General features: G+C 33.0%; 1 protein-coding gene and 1 long non-coding RNA gene across 3 annotated transcripts in view; one reads left to right on the top strand and one right to left on the bottom strand.

Moving 5' to 3' along the window:
• LOC141558020 (uncharacterized) overlaps nucleotides 1-16,019 on the bottom strand; it is a 99,390-nt gene that overhangs the window by 24,268 nt on the left and 59,103 nt on the right. The gene's annotated exons all lie outside the window — the stretch shown is intronic.
• The window catches only part of PRTG (protogenin), a 138,784-nt gene that overhangs the window by 73,125 nt on the left and 49,640 nt on the right, over nucleotides 1-16,019 (top strand). The window lies entirely within an intron of this gene.

Genomic DNA, 16,019 nt, shown 5'->3' with positions numbered 1-16,019 from the left:
GGTAATACACTAATGTCCAAGAAATATAAGCAAACTTAATTATTAGGAATTAAATGAAGAGGGGTAAAATTAAATACAAAAGAAATAAGTAAAGGAAAATGCCAGCCTAAGCATCATTACTTTAAATGTAACTAGATCATAAGTCTCTTCAAATGAAAGAGACTGACTAACTGGATAAGAAAAATAAAACCCAACACTAGCTTGTATGTAAGAAAAGTATCTAAAAATAAAGATAGATATACTGACTAGAAATGAGAGTCTGAAGCTAAATTTATTGATATCAGATAATTTTTTAAAAGCATGAGTTGTGATCATTCTATCAGACAAAGAAAAAATAAATTCTACTATCAATAAAGAAAAACAAGGAAATTATATTATGTTCTAATAACATTAAAATTAAACATATATAACAAATGATATCTCATCTAAATTCAAAAGAAAAAATTAACTGAATTTCAGAAAAGTATAATTAATAAGAATAGTCGTATGAAAGTTGAGAGTTCCTCTCTCAGAGTTGAGTAATTCTTAACATATAAACAAGGGAAATATTAAATTTTACAAACTATTGAAAAATCTAGGACCAAAAATATATTTCATATTTTGAGTGGTAATATTGAAGAATATGTGATTTTCAGTATCACTGTTCAAAAATTAGTTTCTTGAGAAGATATATTCGAGTGTGTTAAATTTTTATCTCAGAAAACTATGATTTCATTAGTTTAGGAATTCATTATAAGGCATAAAGGCATATCATATTTCCCTGATAAACAAGAACCTTTGGAACTGTACATATAACTAATTGACACAATATTTCCTTTAGCTATCAGCACTAGTTCTTTTTGTATTTGCCAGAATAATCCCTGTCCCTTTATAATGTCAATTTATATATTCTGATTTCTGTCTACCTCTTCATCACATATCACCATATTTTTTACCTATCCTTTCTTAGAAATGATTCTTCCAAGTAAATGATTAGTGTAAAAGAAATAAAGTTGCTTTTATAGGGCTTAAAGTCTTTCTAAGAAGGTAAAACTAATATTTGTGAAACTGGAACAAATATAAAGCCCTTGTAGCAAAATGCAATATTGTGTGATCTAGAACAAAAGTGCTGCCTATAGGCAGAAGTGAGGTGGGACAGTTGAGTGAAGGATAAAGAAGAAAAAAAATTTAGAAGTTCACAGGAAGCAAAATTAAAGGAAGCCAGTAGTAAAAGCCATGGCCTCAGATGTCTTTAGAGAAAGGACAGAAGTAGGGAGCAAACAAAATGAACTAGAGATTCTAATACAATCAAGTAAATTTGACCTCATAAGTATCACTGAGACTTGGGATGAAACCCATGCTTGGATTCTGGGTACATATAGCTTTCAAAATAAACAGAATAAGTAAAAGGAAATTAGGGTGGGAGTAATGTGTATCAAGAAGGTTATACAAGAAAATCCAGTTACCATAGGGAGAAAGCTTGGTTATCTAAATATGCTACCTGCCACATAAAAAGAAGAATCAGATTTCAGGAGACAGATAACTATAAGCCTGTCACAGAAATGTGATAATGTAGTGAAAGGGAACTTTAATTCCAGACATTTGCTGAACTCAATCCAGACATTTGCTGAACTCAGTCTTTGGTCCAAACAGAGATACTAAAAATTTCTTTGACATATCTTAATAACTGCATCTTTAAAAAAAAAAAGTGAAAGAACCTCCCTAGTGGGTATTTTAATCTGTATCTAATTCATAATAACAGAAAGAAAATAATTGTTGGGGTGGAAATGATGTGATTCTTGGGAGGAGGGGTCACATTGTCTTCTAAAGTTGATGATAGAAAAGGAGATGAAAGCTGAACATAATATGGTATGTGTCCTAGAGTTTGCAGAAGCATATGTTAAGAGCTGAGAGACAGGAACCCCTTGACCTAACATTCTACAGGAAAAGACAGACCAGAAGAGATAGAAAGCTTTCAAGAATGAAATTCTAAGGGATGCACAAAGAATTTGCCATACAACTTAGTTTTTAAAAAGTTATGTGCAGAATTTGGAAACAAGAGAAAATAATAAAAGATGAGTAAAAAATCATAACATGCATATTATAAGATTGTTAAACATGTAGGTCAAAGGAATGATTTATAATTTACCTATGTTTTACAAAGTGGTAAATTATCCCATTCTATTCTTAGAAAAAAATGGAGATATGTGAACAAGATTTTGGTACAATTAGATGGATTTAGACCTGATTAAAACTCAAAGAATCATTATTAATATGGGATATCAACTTGTCAAGATATCTAAGGCAGAGTGCCCCAAGGATCTGTGACTGACTTTCAGCTGTTTAACATTTTTATTACTGATTGGAACAAAGGCATAAATGGCATACTCTTCATTGCTTTCATTTGACACAAGGCTCTAAAGAATAGCAAACACTAAGGATGTCAGTCACAATTTAAAAAGATTGTGACAGTCTAGGATATCGGACAAAGTGTAATAAGATGAAATTCAATAGAAAAATGTTATTGACTTAGGACTGGAAAATATTTCAGAAACCTTCTATTATAAATGAAGAAACAGGTTTGTGAGTTGTGTTTTGGCTAAGTCTCAGAGGTTAAAAAAATTTCAAAGGTGGGATTTGAACCCTAGTTCAAATGTCACCAATGTAAGTCTTCTTTCCACTATTCTATATTGCCTTACAGTCGGGACCAAAAACAAATAAAAAAGTTGTCCCGTGTATAAAATAGGTGAGTAAGGCATGAATTGAAAACAGTTTGTCTGAAAAAATACTTAAAGGCTGTAATGGACTGCAAGCTCAATGAGAGTTGGTTGCATGATGTGGCTGCCAAAATTTTTTCTCAGTCTTAGGCTGAATCAAAAGAGGCAGAATTTCCAGGAATATTACTGTCAAGGACACTACTATTCTTCCTGTTTTCCAGGATTGCAACTTAGTGTCATCTTTGACTTTGACTCTCATTCACCCCACAAAGCCACTCATTTGCCAGATCTTGCCATTTCATATGCACAACATGTGCCGCATGCACTCCCTCCTTGCTCTCACACAACCACCACCCTATGTCAGTCCCTCTTTGCCACTTGCCTGGACTATTGCCACAACCTCTTGTTTAGTCTCCTGACTTCAAACCTTTCCCCAGTTTAATCCATCCTCCATATGGTTGCCAAAATGATTTTACTAAAGTGAAGTCTGAGCACGTCACCCATGTCAAACTCCAGTGGGTCCCTGTTATCTCTAGGATCAAATATAATTGTCTCTTCACCTTTTTTACAGCCTGGCCCTTCCTACCTCTTCAGTCTTTTCACGTATTACTTCCCGTCATGCACTATGTGATCTCATCATTCTAGTCTGTTTGCAGTTCTGCACTCCTGAGGCTCTTATCTCCCCCTGCGTGCCTGGGAGCTGGCTGTCCCCAGTACTCAACTTCTTAATAGGGAAATATTAAGCTGTTGATCTTAACACTCTTGTTTTCTATTCAGACCCAGCTCAAGTATTATCTTCTTCATGAAGTCTTTCCTAATCCCCTTAACTGTCCAGTTTAGTCCTGCCTGACTCTTCAAGACCCCATTTGATGACTCCACTTGGGGTTTTCTTGGCAAAAATACTGGAGTGTTTGGCCTTTTCCTTCTCTAGCTAATTTTACAGTTGAGGAAACTGAGGCAAACAGGATAAAGTGATTTGCCTAGGGTTACACATCTAGGGGAAAAAAGAAAAATATGCTACCTGAGTTGGTGGTGGACTACATTATGAAGAGATCCAGAGGAGTGTAACCAGGTGGGGAATGAAGAGATGGCTTCAACTAATCCTCCAAACAGAGGAACAGAGGAGGCTACTCTCAAGGTGTATTTAAATTATAGGGCTAAAGTCGTCTCCTTGTCAAAGAGGTTTCTGGAGTATGATGGAAGATTTGGGAAATAAAAGATGCCTGGGATACTCTCCTTAGATGAATGTTCTGGGAGGATCTCTCCACCCTCTGATCAAAGGGAGAGGTCCCAGGGACAGAGGGCATTTCTCCTCCATCTCTGAAATTCTGATATTCTTTATGTGGTTATTAGTAGCCAGGGAAGATTTATTTCATGAATGTGTATTCTGAATAGCTTTGAAGAATGAGTAAAATTTGGATAGATACATTCCTTGTCATTCCAATTCTCTTCAACATGTACTACCTTTGTAATCACAACTGTCTTACCTCTCTGAATCACAGTTTCCTTATCTATAGAATGAGAATAATAATGATTGCCTGATAGGGTTGTTATGAAAATCAAATAAGATAATATGTATGTAAAATGATTTATAAATTTTAAAGCACTTTGTAAGTCTTCTTGGGTAGCTAGGTCAGAGATAGAGCTCTGGAAGTCAGGAAGGCTTAAACCTAGAATCCGGAAGATATAAGTTCAAATATATACTAGCTGTGTGACCCTGGGAAAGTCACTTAACTCTCTTTTCCTCAGTTTTCTCATCTGTAAAATGAGCTAGAGAAAAAAATGGCAAACCCCTCCAGTATTTTTGCCAAGAAAACTCCAGATAGAGTCACAAAGAGTTTGATAGGACTAAAATACTGAACAACAACAAAAATAATTTTTCTGTTATTATTATTATTAGAATAAGAATTCTGTCTGTCAAGAGATTCATATGGTATATTTCCTCCTATTTAACGAGCTAATCTTTTGTATAAATTATAATGTAAGACCTATCCTTTTTTTTTAAATGCATGGAATAAATTTAGTTTTATTTTCAGGGAGAGTTTAACTTTGGTTAAGTTGATCTGAGCTCTTAATGAGGTCAAATGACCCCTTGACCATTGTCAGGTTTTTGTTTTTATTTTTTATCTTTAGCATATATTCTACTCATAATTTTAAGAAGATATGGGGAAAGCAGTGTGCTGTGTTAAGTGGACAACTGACCATCTGTGACCATTTTTAGTTATAGCATCTGGCAGTTGCCTCCTGTTTAACAGAGAATGATGTGACCAGAGGTCAGTAGGTTAAAGGAATTCTCCTTGTGCCTTGAATGCTGAATATTTGCTCAAACTGTGTTTTAATTATATTAAAAATAAGACCCTATCCTATACCAAAGAGGATTCTTAACAGGAATTGGTTTTACTTATATAAATGGAATTTTAAGAGGAGTATTACATGTATTTACATGTTGGTAAAATTTAAATAACCCTCTCTTTATTTTTTTTTTTAATGTGCTCTGAACACACCTTTAAGTTTGTATTATTAGGGATTTTCCAAACATTTTCTTTAGTCTAAAGCAAAGTTTCTTAAACCGTAGGCTGCAACCCCATGTAAAATAACTGATTATGGATTGCAAAATAATGATTTATTATCAGTAAATATTTGAGTTTATATATCCCAGGTGATGTAAAAATTTCTCGGAGAAAAGGTGTTGCAAGGGGAAAAAGTTTAAGAAACTCTGATCTAGACAATCAACAAAACAATAAATCAAACTCTGATTTGTAGGATATACTAATTTCCAAAGTATAAATGCTAACATTGAAAATGTAAGCCATTTTGTACAACTGTAGCAAACCCTAAAAATGCCTGCTTGATATGTACAAATTTAGCTTCACCAAAACATTTAAATGGCAATCTGAAAATAACTATTTTGCATTCAACATAACCTTCTTCTCTGATGTCCTGAATTGTATTCCTTTTTTAAAAATTGTATTTCTACCTTAGATAACATATATCTGATAAGCAAGTATCTTACAATCTTTCATCTTCATTAGTACAAGCATTTCTAGATTTTCAGTAAGATAGTCAACAAATTTACAAATTTTCATTCATGAAATATTTACTTTACAGATGAGAAAACTGAGGAAAAGAGAGTTAAGTGACTTTCCCAGGGTCCCACAGCTTGTATATATTTGAACTTATATCTTCCTGATTCTAGGCTTAAGCCTTCCTGACTTCCAGAGCTCTATCTCTGACCTAGCTACCCAAGAAGACTTACAAAGTGCTTTAAAATTTATAAATCATTTTACATACACATTATCTCATTTGATTTTCATAACAACCATATCAGGCAATCATTATTATTCTCATTCTATAGATAAGGAAACTGAGGTTCAGAGAGAAAAAAATTTTCTGATTAACTATGAAGTAAACAGGAAATTCATTTTGCTGTTCAGAATATCTATATCTATCTAGCTATCCGATTATTTGAAGGTTTTTGTATCTATTAATCAGAGGCTGCTGTGTAGTGTAATTGAAAAAAAAAATCCTGAATTTGAATCTCAGCTCTGCCATTTGGCAATCTCTGGTAGTATGCCTAGAGATCTGTGCCTAATTTCTTACATTTTAACATGTTTTATCAAAGTAGTCAAGACAATAAAATTGGCAGATGGCACAAACAGAACATAAGAGATAATTCCAGGATCAGAAAAGATCATTAAATTAAAGAAAAGAGCATTAAATTGACTCAATATGATGAAATTCAGTTGTGATAAGTGTAATATAAATGAATGTAAGGTTGAACTTGGGTTCAAAAATCCAAATTTAATAGCTTTTTTTTCTCAAATTTTTTCAAAAAATTCCAAAATTTTTCTGTCCCCACCATCCCCTACCACAGGCAGCAAATACTCCAGTGTAGGTTAAATATGTTCAGTTTTTCTTTTCTCCTTTTTTTCCTGAGGAAATTGAGGTTAAGTGATTTGCCCAGGGTCACACAGCTAGGTAGTGTTAAGTGACTGAGTCTAAATTTGAACTCAGGTCCTCCTGATTTCAGGACTGGTGCTCTATCCACTGCGCCACCTAGCTACCCCTTGTTCAACTTTTCTAAACCTGTTGTCATGCTGCACAAGAAAAATCAGATCAAAAGGTGAAAGAAAAAAATGAGAAAACAAACAACAGTGAAAATACTGTGCTTTGATCCCCATTGAGTCTATAATTTTTCTCTGGATGTGGATGGTTCTTTCTATCATAAGTCTATTGGAATTGCCAGGAATCATCTCATTGTTGAAAAGAGCAACACACTGTCTATCACAGTTGATCATCACATAAACTTTTTACTGTGTGCAGTGTTCTCTTGGTTCTGTTCATTTCATTCAGCATAAGTTCATGTAAGTATTTTATGGTTTTTCTTAAATCAGCCTGCTCATCATTTCTTATAGAAAAATAATATTCCATCACATTCACATACTGTGATTTATTCAGCCATTTCTCAACTGATGGTCATCTACTCAATTTCCATTTCCTTGCCACTACAAAAAGAGCTGCTACAAACATTTTTGCACATGTGAGTCCTTTTCCTTTTTTTATGATCTCTTTGGGATACAGAGCAAGTAAAGACACTGCTGGATCAAAGGATGTGCACAAGTTGATAGCCCTTTGGGCAAAGTTCCAAATTGCTCTCTAGAATGGTTGGATCAGTTCACAACTTTACCAATGCATTAATGGTCCAGTTTTCTCCCAGGCCCTCCAACATTTATCATTATTTTTTTCCTGTCATCTTAGCCAATCTGAGAGGTGTGAAGTGGTACCTCAGAGTTATTTTAATTTGCATTTCTCTAATCAATAGTGATTTAGAGCATTTTTTCATAATTCTAGAAATGACTAATTTCATCATCTGAAAATTATCTGTTCATATCCTTTGACCATATATCAGTTGGAAAATGGCTCATATTTTATAAACTTGAGTCAATTTTTACATATCTTAGAAATACGTGCCTTTATCAGAAACATTGGATGTAAAAAAAATTTCCCAGCTGTTTCCCTTCTAATCTTGGCTTCATTGGTTTTATTTGTTAAAAACTTTTTAAATTAATGTAATCAAAATTATCCATTTTGCATTTCATAAGGTTCTCTAGGTCTTCTGAGGCCATCAATTCCTTCTTTCTCCACAAATCTGAAAAGCAAACTATCACTTGGTCTTCTGATTTGCTTATAGTATCATCCTTTATTTCTAAATCATGAAACCATTATCTTGGTATAGGGTATTAGATTTTGGTCAGTGCTTTGTTTCTGCCATAGCAGTTTTTTTTTATGATGGTAATATAGTTTAAGTCTGGTACAGCTAGGCCACCTTGCTTTGCATTTTTTCCATTAATTCTCTTGAAATTCTTGATCTTATGTTCTTCCAGATGAATTTTGTCATAATTTTTTAACTCTATAAAGTAGTTTCTTGGCAATTTGATTGGTATGACACTGAATAAGTAGATTAACTTAAGTAGAATTGTCATTTTTTACAAAAATTCAATTTTAAAAATAAATATGAATGATGAATGAATGAAAAAAGTTTATCAGGTATTTACTATGAACAAAGCAACTTGTTCAAAACTCTGAAGATAAAAAATAAAAATGTTGCATCTTTGAAAAAGTTTGGAATCTCTTAGGGGAAAGACAAAACATTTTACTAATATTCAGATTTAGGGCTGATGGAAAGGCCTAGTGGACCTTAGTTGGAAACAGAAAGACTTATTTCATGTCATTTTCATTGATAAAGCTATATTCATTTTTGATGCTGAACCATTTGTTAGTTCCAAACAATTTGGTGGAGAGAATTCTCTTTTCCAGATCTTGTGCAGCTGTAGGTGACTACATTTTGGAGGAATTTGCTAGGTCTTATCTCCACAGGGTTACTTCTCCAAGTGATGGCTATAGGGGTTGGGCTGGAAGCAGAGCTGGTGGTCTAGAAAGACCTTGCTAGTTGTGTCCTTGCAGGAATTGCTTGATTGGACCGTAGCTGCAAGGGTCAGTCTGAAAGTGATCTGCAGGATAGTGCTGTTTGTAGGACTGTTGGATCATAAAGTACTAACTATCTCCATTCTGGTCAGAGGAATAAGTTGTAATTCAGATGGTGAAAGTGAGTGGTTCATCTGTCACATGACTTCTTCTGTCCTTGCCTTGGGGGACCTTGCTGATTTGACCAGTGTTGATGGTAGAGATGGAGGCAGGGCCTATATCTGCAGAAGTAACTCACCTGGAAAAAAGGCTGGAGACTGAAAAATATCTTGTTTTTAAAAGATCTAGGGAGTCTTAGTGGACTGAACGCTCAATAGAAAAGGTAGTTGATGGCACAGAGTGACTGGGATAGATATCAGGAACACTTGAGTTTATATGTGATTTGAACATTTACTAGCTGTGTAATCCTCAGAAAGTATTTAACCTTATAATTTGCCTTATTTTATTCACCTCTAATGTGTAGATAATAATTGCACCTGCCTTGCATGGTTGGGAGTAGCAAATGAGATATTTGTTTAAAAGAAAGAAAAAAGCTTTGTACAGTGCCTGACACACAGTAGGTGCTATATAAATAGCTCCTTTCCCTTTTCCTTCCCCTTCTCTAGTAGTCAGTTGTGTAATGTGGCAGCCAAAAAAAAAAATGAAGTCTTGGACTGCTTTGCAAAAAGATACATTTTCCAGGAATAGGGAGGTGAAAGTTCCACTGTTCTCTGCTCTACCTCTGCTGTTTTTGGAATAGCATTATAAATTCAGTTATGGATAATATAATTTAGAATATTGAAAGTTGAGTTGTGAAGGGCCCTGATTCTATACTAGATAAGGATGGAAGAAACCAAGGGATGGTCAAGTTAGAAAAGAAAATAATCGGGAATTAGTGATGCCATGTTCAAGTATTTCAAGAATTGTCACGTGAATGAAGAGTTTAGGTGATTCTATTTAACTCCTTGTAGGCAAATGGGCAAAAGTTGTAAAGAGGCAAATTAGACTTGATGGTGAGAGAAAATTATGTAACAGTTGTCAAAAAGTGAAGCAGTTGGACCTGGCTCTCCCCTCACTGGAGGTCTTTGGGCAGAGATCAGAGAGTGATTTGGCAGTTGTCATAGCCAGATTTGTGTGTGTGTGTGTGTGTGTGTGTGTGTGTGTGTGTGTGTGTGTGTGTGTGTATTATTAATCCCTTTGATAATCTGGTAAAGCCTATGGACCCCTTCCCAGAATAATATCTTGTCTTCATAATTGAAGGAAATGTTAAATCTCAGTTAGAGATTAGTGAAGATAAGAATGTAATTTTTTTCCTTATACATGTAAATTCACAGATTCTCTGAAATCTGTCCACCTTTCTTTGGCGGAGCTGGAATCCATGGATCCCAAATTAAGTACTTCTCAGTGACTGGATTCTCTTCCAAATCTAAAATCCGTGATTTTTATATGTGGACTTGGATAGATCATTTTTAAAATGATAATTATTCTACTACTGTTTGTTTTTCCTCATAAAGCTATTGTAAGGATCAAATAAGATAATTTGTGTACTTTGTAAATGATAAACCTTTAAAAATATCTATCTTTATATATCAGTTATTTTTAACCAAAGAAAGTGTAATTTTAGGCCCCTGCCAACTCTTATAAACTTCAGGAAGGCTTTTATCAGGAAGTCTAATAATCTTTAGAAAAAAATAGTATTTTTTAAAAAACAGTTATAGCTCAATCCTTAACAAACTGTGGGAGATATGATGATGTTCCTGTTTTAGTTTACTTTGATAATTTTAAACACTTTATCAGTTTTAGGTTTTAACTCTTTACATTTAAAACAATTATTAAGTGGCTGCTATGTATTGGGTCTCTGAAGACAAAACAATTGATTTCCTCAAGGCCTCTACATTTTGCTGTTTGTAATACATCAGATACACAACACAAATAAGTTTAACAAGAGGAAACTTAAAGAAGGAAGAACACTAATTAACACCTGAGGAAAGGGAGAAGCCTTCACAAAGGAAGTGGTGCAGGCACCACTGAGCTTTGAAGAATAGACAAGAATTTGTAAAAGTTGAGATGAGGGAGGGAGGAGTGGATTTAAGGAATAAAAGATTTGCCACTTCAGCAGGAAAGAGGTGGGGATCTCACATTCAGAAAACAGCTGGGCTTTCTAGTTTGACTAGAATATAATTTCAAGGAGGGGAGCAATATAGAAGGAAAGAAAAAACTAGAAAAGTACATAGTCACCAAATTGTGGACAGCTTTCACTTTTTTTTATAAGCTAAGATTTAATATGTAGTTCAGCAGATGTGTTTTGCCTTAATTTTTTGATAATGGGTCAGTTTAGTTTCCTTTGTTATTATGCACATAATGTTTAACCTAATCTACTTTTCAGGTTTGAAAAATGTTCTGTTCCTACACAATAAATGAAAGAAAAATAGTATTTTTAATTCTTGACTCTGGACTACTGCATTGCAATAGCTGATTCATATATTTTTTGCATCTCAGAAATTGCTTCCAAATCTTGAAAGTAGAGTTAAATGATAAAACAGCAGACAATCTGTTTTTACAAGCTGATTATGGTAGCAGTTTTAAGAACATTAAAAATATTTTATAGGATGGTATGTAGAGGGAAGGAATTATTTAGAAATTTAGAGAAATTTACCTCAAAAGAATTAAAGTAAAAAACCTGGTCCTTCTGGTTGTATTATATCTACTTTATCCAGTAAATGATAAATTCTTATTATGGTCAAAAAAAAAAAAAAAAAAAAAACCTGGTCCTTGCTTCTTGAGGTATTTTGTGATACCTCTCTGTCACCCGTATCTTTTTTATACTGTTCTAATCAAAAACAAGTGAAACATAGTTTTGATAACAGTGATTATCTGTTGATAGTTTACTAAAATAGTTCCAATTATTAAAAAATATTTTTGTAATAGCCCCTTTGTTTTGTTATAACAGCATAGCAAGGATTGTGATGTGTTACAAAAAATTTAGTAAAACTGCTTTCCCGTATTTAAAATATCTCATCCAGAGCCATTTTTTCCATACCAAAAATCATATCATTGAAGTTAGAAGAGACCTCAGAGGCAATCTAATCTATCCTATACCAACAAAATGTTTTATGTCCAATGTCTCTTGTAAGGACCCTTAGTGATAGAGAAATGATCCCCCCCCAAGAAACTCTATTCTGCATTTTTAGTTCATTTAAGATAAGATACAAAGTTATTCCTTATTTTTTCTAAAGGAAGATGTAACATCAGAAACAAACATGAGAATTTATATTTTATTTAATATTTTAAAGAATCATCATTCATTCTTTGGAACAAATTTGTTCTTTAAAAAAAAGAGCATACCTACGCAGGTACTGTCATAGGAAAAATAATTCCAAAAGAATACCCATTATATTTAATTTCACTTTCTAAAAAGAATTATTTATGAGTAGTACTAGATGTCTTCTAAGTTACATTGTTAATATCCTACTTTCAGAGCCATCATCATTAAAAACAAACAAAAAAAATAAGCAATTGAACCAATAAAAAATTATGATTTCTGTTAATGAATTCCAAAACCTTGTAGTCGTGATGTTTTAAGTTAAGCAATGTTAGATGTTATTACTTGCTTTATGAAAGTTTTTATTTATAATTTGGTTAATCAAAATGGGATTGAAATTATATGTATCAAGTATTCAAAACTTGTTGAAGCTAAAAACAGATGCAAACATATTCTTAGTTCAGAATAATCATCAATAAAAGTAATGAAAATTGGTTTGCTTTCTATTAAAAAATTCTATTAAATGTGAAAAATGTAAAATATTGGAAATCAATTTATATACATGAGTTAAGGGAAAAATATAATCATTGTATATTCCTTTGCTCAAACTTCAGTGATTCTTATTGCTTTAAGGATGAAGGGCTCTTCATGATCTGGTACCCTAAACTATATTTCCAGATTATTTTCCTATTATTTTCCTTCAAGAATTCTGTTTCAGCCAAACTGACATTCTTGTCATTACTCATATATTACATATCATCTTTTGCCTTGGTGTAGACTGTTCCCTTTTCACCTCAGCCTCTCAGAATTGTTTCAAGGCTGAGAACCCGTTCCATCTCCCACATGAAGCCTTTGTTTACTCCCTCTCCTTAATGTTTACAGCCCATCCCCTATTATTTCACATTCACTTTGTTTATATTTTATATTGACTTATTTGTGTACATCTGGTTCTTTCTCCCCACAGTAAAATGTAGATTCCTTGTGCACTGGAACTGTTTTTCTCATTGTATCTCTTTGTACATAGAGGTATAATACATTGTACACAGTACATAGTAGGGATTAATAAATAAAAGTTTGCTGAATGAATAAATGATAAATAACTTCCAACATCCAGAATTGTTTCTTATTTTATATTCTTCAGGTTCTATAATGTAAAACGGTTCCTCATTTTTGATTAATGCTTGAACAAATAAATTCTTTATAAATGTTGCTATTTCAAAGAACTGTAGCTGCTTTATTAAATAAATATAGTGGCACATGTTAAAAGGTCAAAATACTTTAAATCATTAGTGATTTTATTAATAGGCATGTCAGATCATTTTGAGAATTGCTTGTTAATTGTTCAGAAGTCTTTTATTATACTTAATTTTAAAGGGAATTTTAGACTCATCAGAGAAATATGATAGAATTGTATCTAATTTCTAAAATCACCTCTTAATATATCATGACATATTCACTAAAAAGCAGTTAAGACTTAACACATTCTATATACTTGTTTATCAGTTGGTAAGACAAAGGTACCTAGAGGACCCCTTTTGGACTTTTTTAAACCATAGGAAGAACATTAGTAAATAAGTTCTTTATATTGGAAGAAATGTGTTGTGAAAATGCAGTGTAGTACTTGCCATTTTGAGAAGAGCTGAGAACATCTTAGGGAATAATTTGCCAGTTTTATAATGCATACAATTCATGTTGTAAGGGTAACAAATCTCTCTTAAGGAAGAGAGCCATCTGCACCCAGAGAGAGAACTGTGGGGACTGATTGTGGATCACAATGTTGTATTTTCACTTTTAATTTGTTGTTGTTTACTTACATTTTGTTTTCTTTCTAATTTTTTCCTTTTTGATCTGATTTTTCTTGTGCAGCATAATAAATATGGAAATGTCTATAGAAAAATTTCAAATCTTTAACATATATTGGATTACTTGCCATCTAGGGAAGGGGGTGGGAAGAAAGGGGGATGGGAAAAAGGGGAAAGAAAAAAAATTGGAACACAATATACAGTCAATATTGAAAACTATCTATGCATGTGTTTTGAAAATAAAAGGCTTTGGGGCAGCTAGGTGGCGCAGTAGATAGAGCCCTGAATTCAGAAGGACCCGAGTTCAAATTTGGTCTAAGACACTTAACACTTCCTAGCTGTGTGACCCTGGGCAAGTCACTTAACCCCAGCCTCAGGGGTGGAAAAAAAAAAAGAAAGAAAGAAAAGAAAACAAAAAGCTTTATATTAAAAAAATCTCTTAATAAGACAGGTTTTCCACATATCCTTCTCCTATGGGGAGAACTTCATAATAAATCTTTGAGGTATCCAAAGCTCCAGGAAAACTCATAATTGAAGCTTCTATGGAACAAAATAATTTTGGTACTTTAGTAATGAGATCTCTTTGGAAGGGCTAAGACAGAACATACTTCTACCACATTTTGTCCCATAGTAATTAATAACAACAGCTAACACTTTTATAGCACTTTTAAAGTTTGGAAAGCACTTTATATATATATTATGCCACAACCTTAGGAAAGAAGTGATATTTTCCTCATTTTGCAGATGAAGAAATTGATGGAAAGGTTAAGTGACTTGTCTAGGGTCACACAGCTAATAATAGCATTTGTGGTTGAATTTAAACTCAGGTCCTCTTGACTCCAGATCCAGTACATTTATATGCACCACTTTGACTACCTGGGCTTCCAATGTATATCTTCATATCTTTCTGCAGACTCACTTTAGATGAGTTTGCTTCTTAAAAGTGTGAACTCAAATTTAAATGGAAGTTACCCACATTCTTTTGATTTTATGTTATGTGGAAAGTTAAGTTTCAGTAGAAAAGTCATTAAGTTAATGATGAAATTACATTCTATTACCATAAAGATTCTCTATTTTACAATGAATTTTTTTTTGTTAGATTACTCTGCATTTATTTTTCAAGGGACTGTTTTTTGAGAGCTGTGTAAAATTCCATTAACATTATTGCTTGCATTTACTACAGGGCAAGATCTTTGAGTACATGCCACACATTTTTTTTTTGCCTCTATATTCAGTTCTTCCTGCCCTGAAATATGTTTTTTTTTACTATTAGCAGAAACTGTCCAACAGTGAATCTTTATGATTGCATTCCTTCATTCTTTCCCTTCAGAAAGACCTCAAAATAGAGGTCATTTAACAAAAGTTAGTGTTCTCTTTAAAGAAGTTGTTTTGAAAGCCACCCACTGTGTAGCCTGGAAAATGACCAGCAAAATGTGAATACAGGCTAAAACAAATAGAACAGGTTTAAAAAAAAATAATGCATTTTATTTTTACCTCCATTGTTTATCTTTAAATGATTCAGGCAATGTTTAATCTATTTTAAGCCAAAATTTAATGAGACTACAATTCAGACTTTAAGGAATACCTCAAATATGTTTTCTTAATTTGGACAATTCATTTCGTGAACAGAAATTATAAATATTCAGTTCTCTGATATAGCTCAAGATACTAAAATGTAATTTTTTTAGCTTGATTTTTTGGAAGGTAGACATTTCAATTTTTAAACCTGAATTACCTGTGTAATTCTATAGTTAGGATATTATCCTGTGAGTACAGATTAGATTTTTTTCTGTAAATAATTTTATTTAATTTTTCCATGTTAAATCTTATTTGTTGCTTTTGTTGCTTGATATTCATCAAATATTTATGAGATATATATGTGTGTGTGTCTGTATGTATGTATTTATATGTGTGCATATGTATATATATATATACATACATATATAAATATATACATGTGTGCGTGCACACACACACACTCTCAATGTCTCTCCCACTAAAATATAAACTTATTGAGTTCAGGGATTGTTTCATCCTATGTATCCTTAGCATATAGCATAATGCCAGGCTGATAACAGGTACTTAGTATTTGTTGATTGATTGGTTATGACCTCATGAGCTTCCACAGATTCAGTTACTCTATGCAGATTTATTCTTAATCTGTATATTCAGCTCCAAGCTACTACAAAGCTCCAGTACTGCATAACTCACTGCCTAATAGACACTTCATATATATGCATCTCAAACTTTGAATGTTCAAAACATAACTCTTTTTCTTTTTTCAAAAACCCATAT

Source organism: Sminthopsis crassicaudata, chromosome 2 (assembly GCF_048593235.1).
Source record: "Sminthopsis crassicaudata isolate SCR6 chromosome 2, ASM4859323v1, whole genome shotgun sequence".
Lineage (NCBI taxonomy): Eukaryota > Metazoa > Chordata > Mammalia > Dasyuromorphia > Dasyuridae > Sminthopsis > Sminthopsis crassicaudata.
Note: the sequence above shows the minus strand (reverse complement) of the source record. Positions and strands in the feature narration are given on the sequence as shown.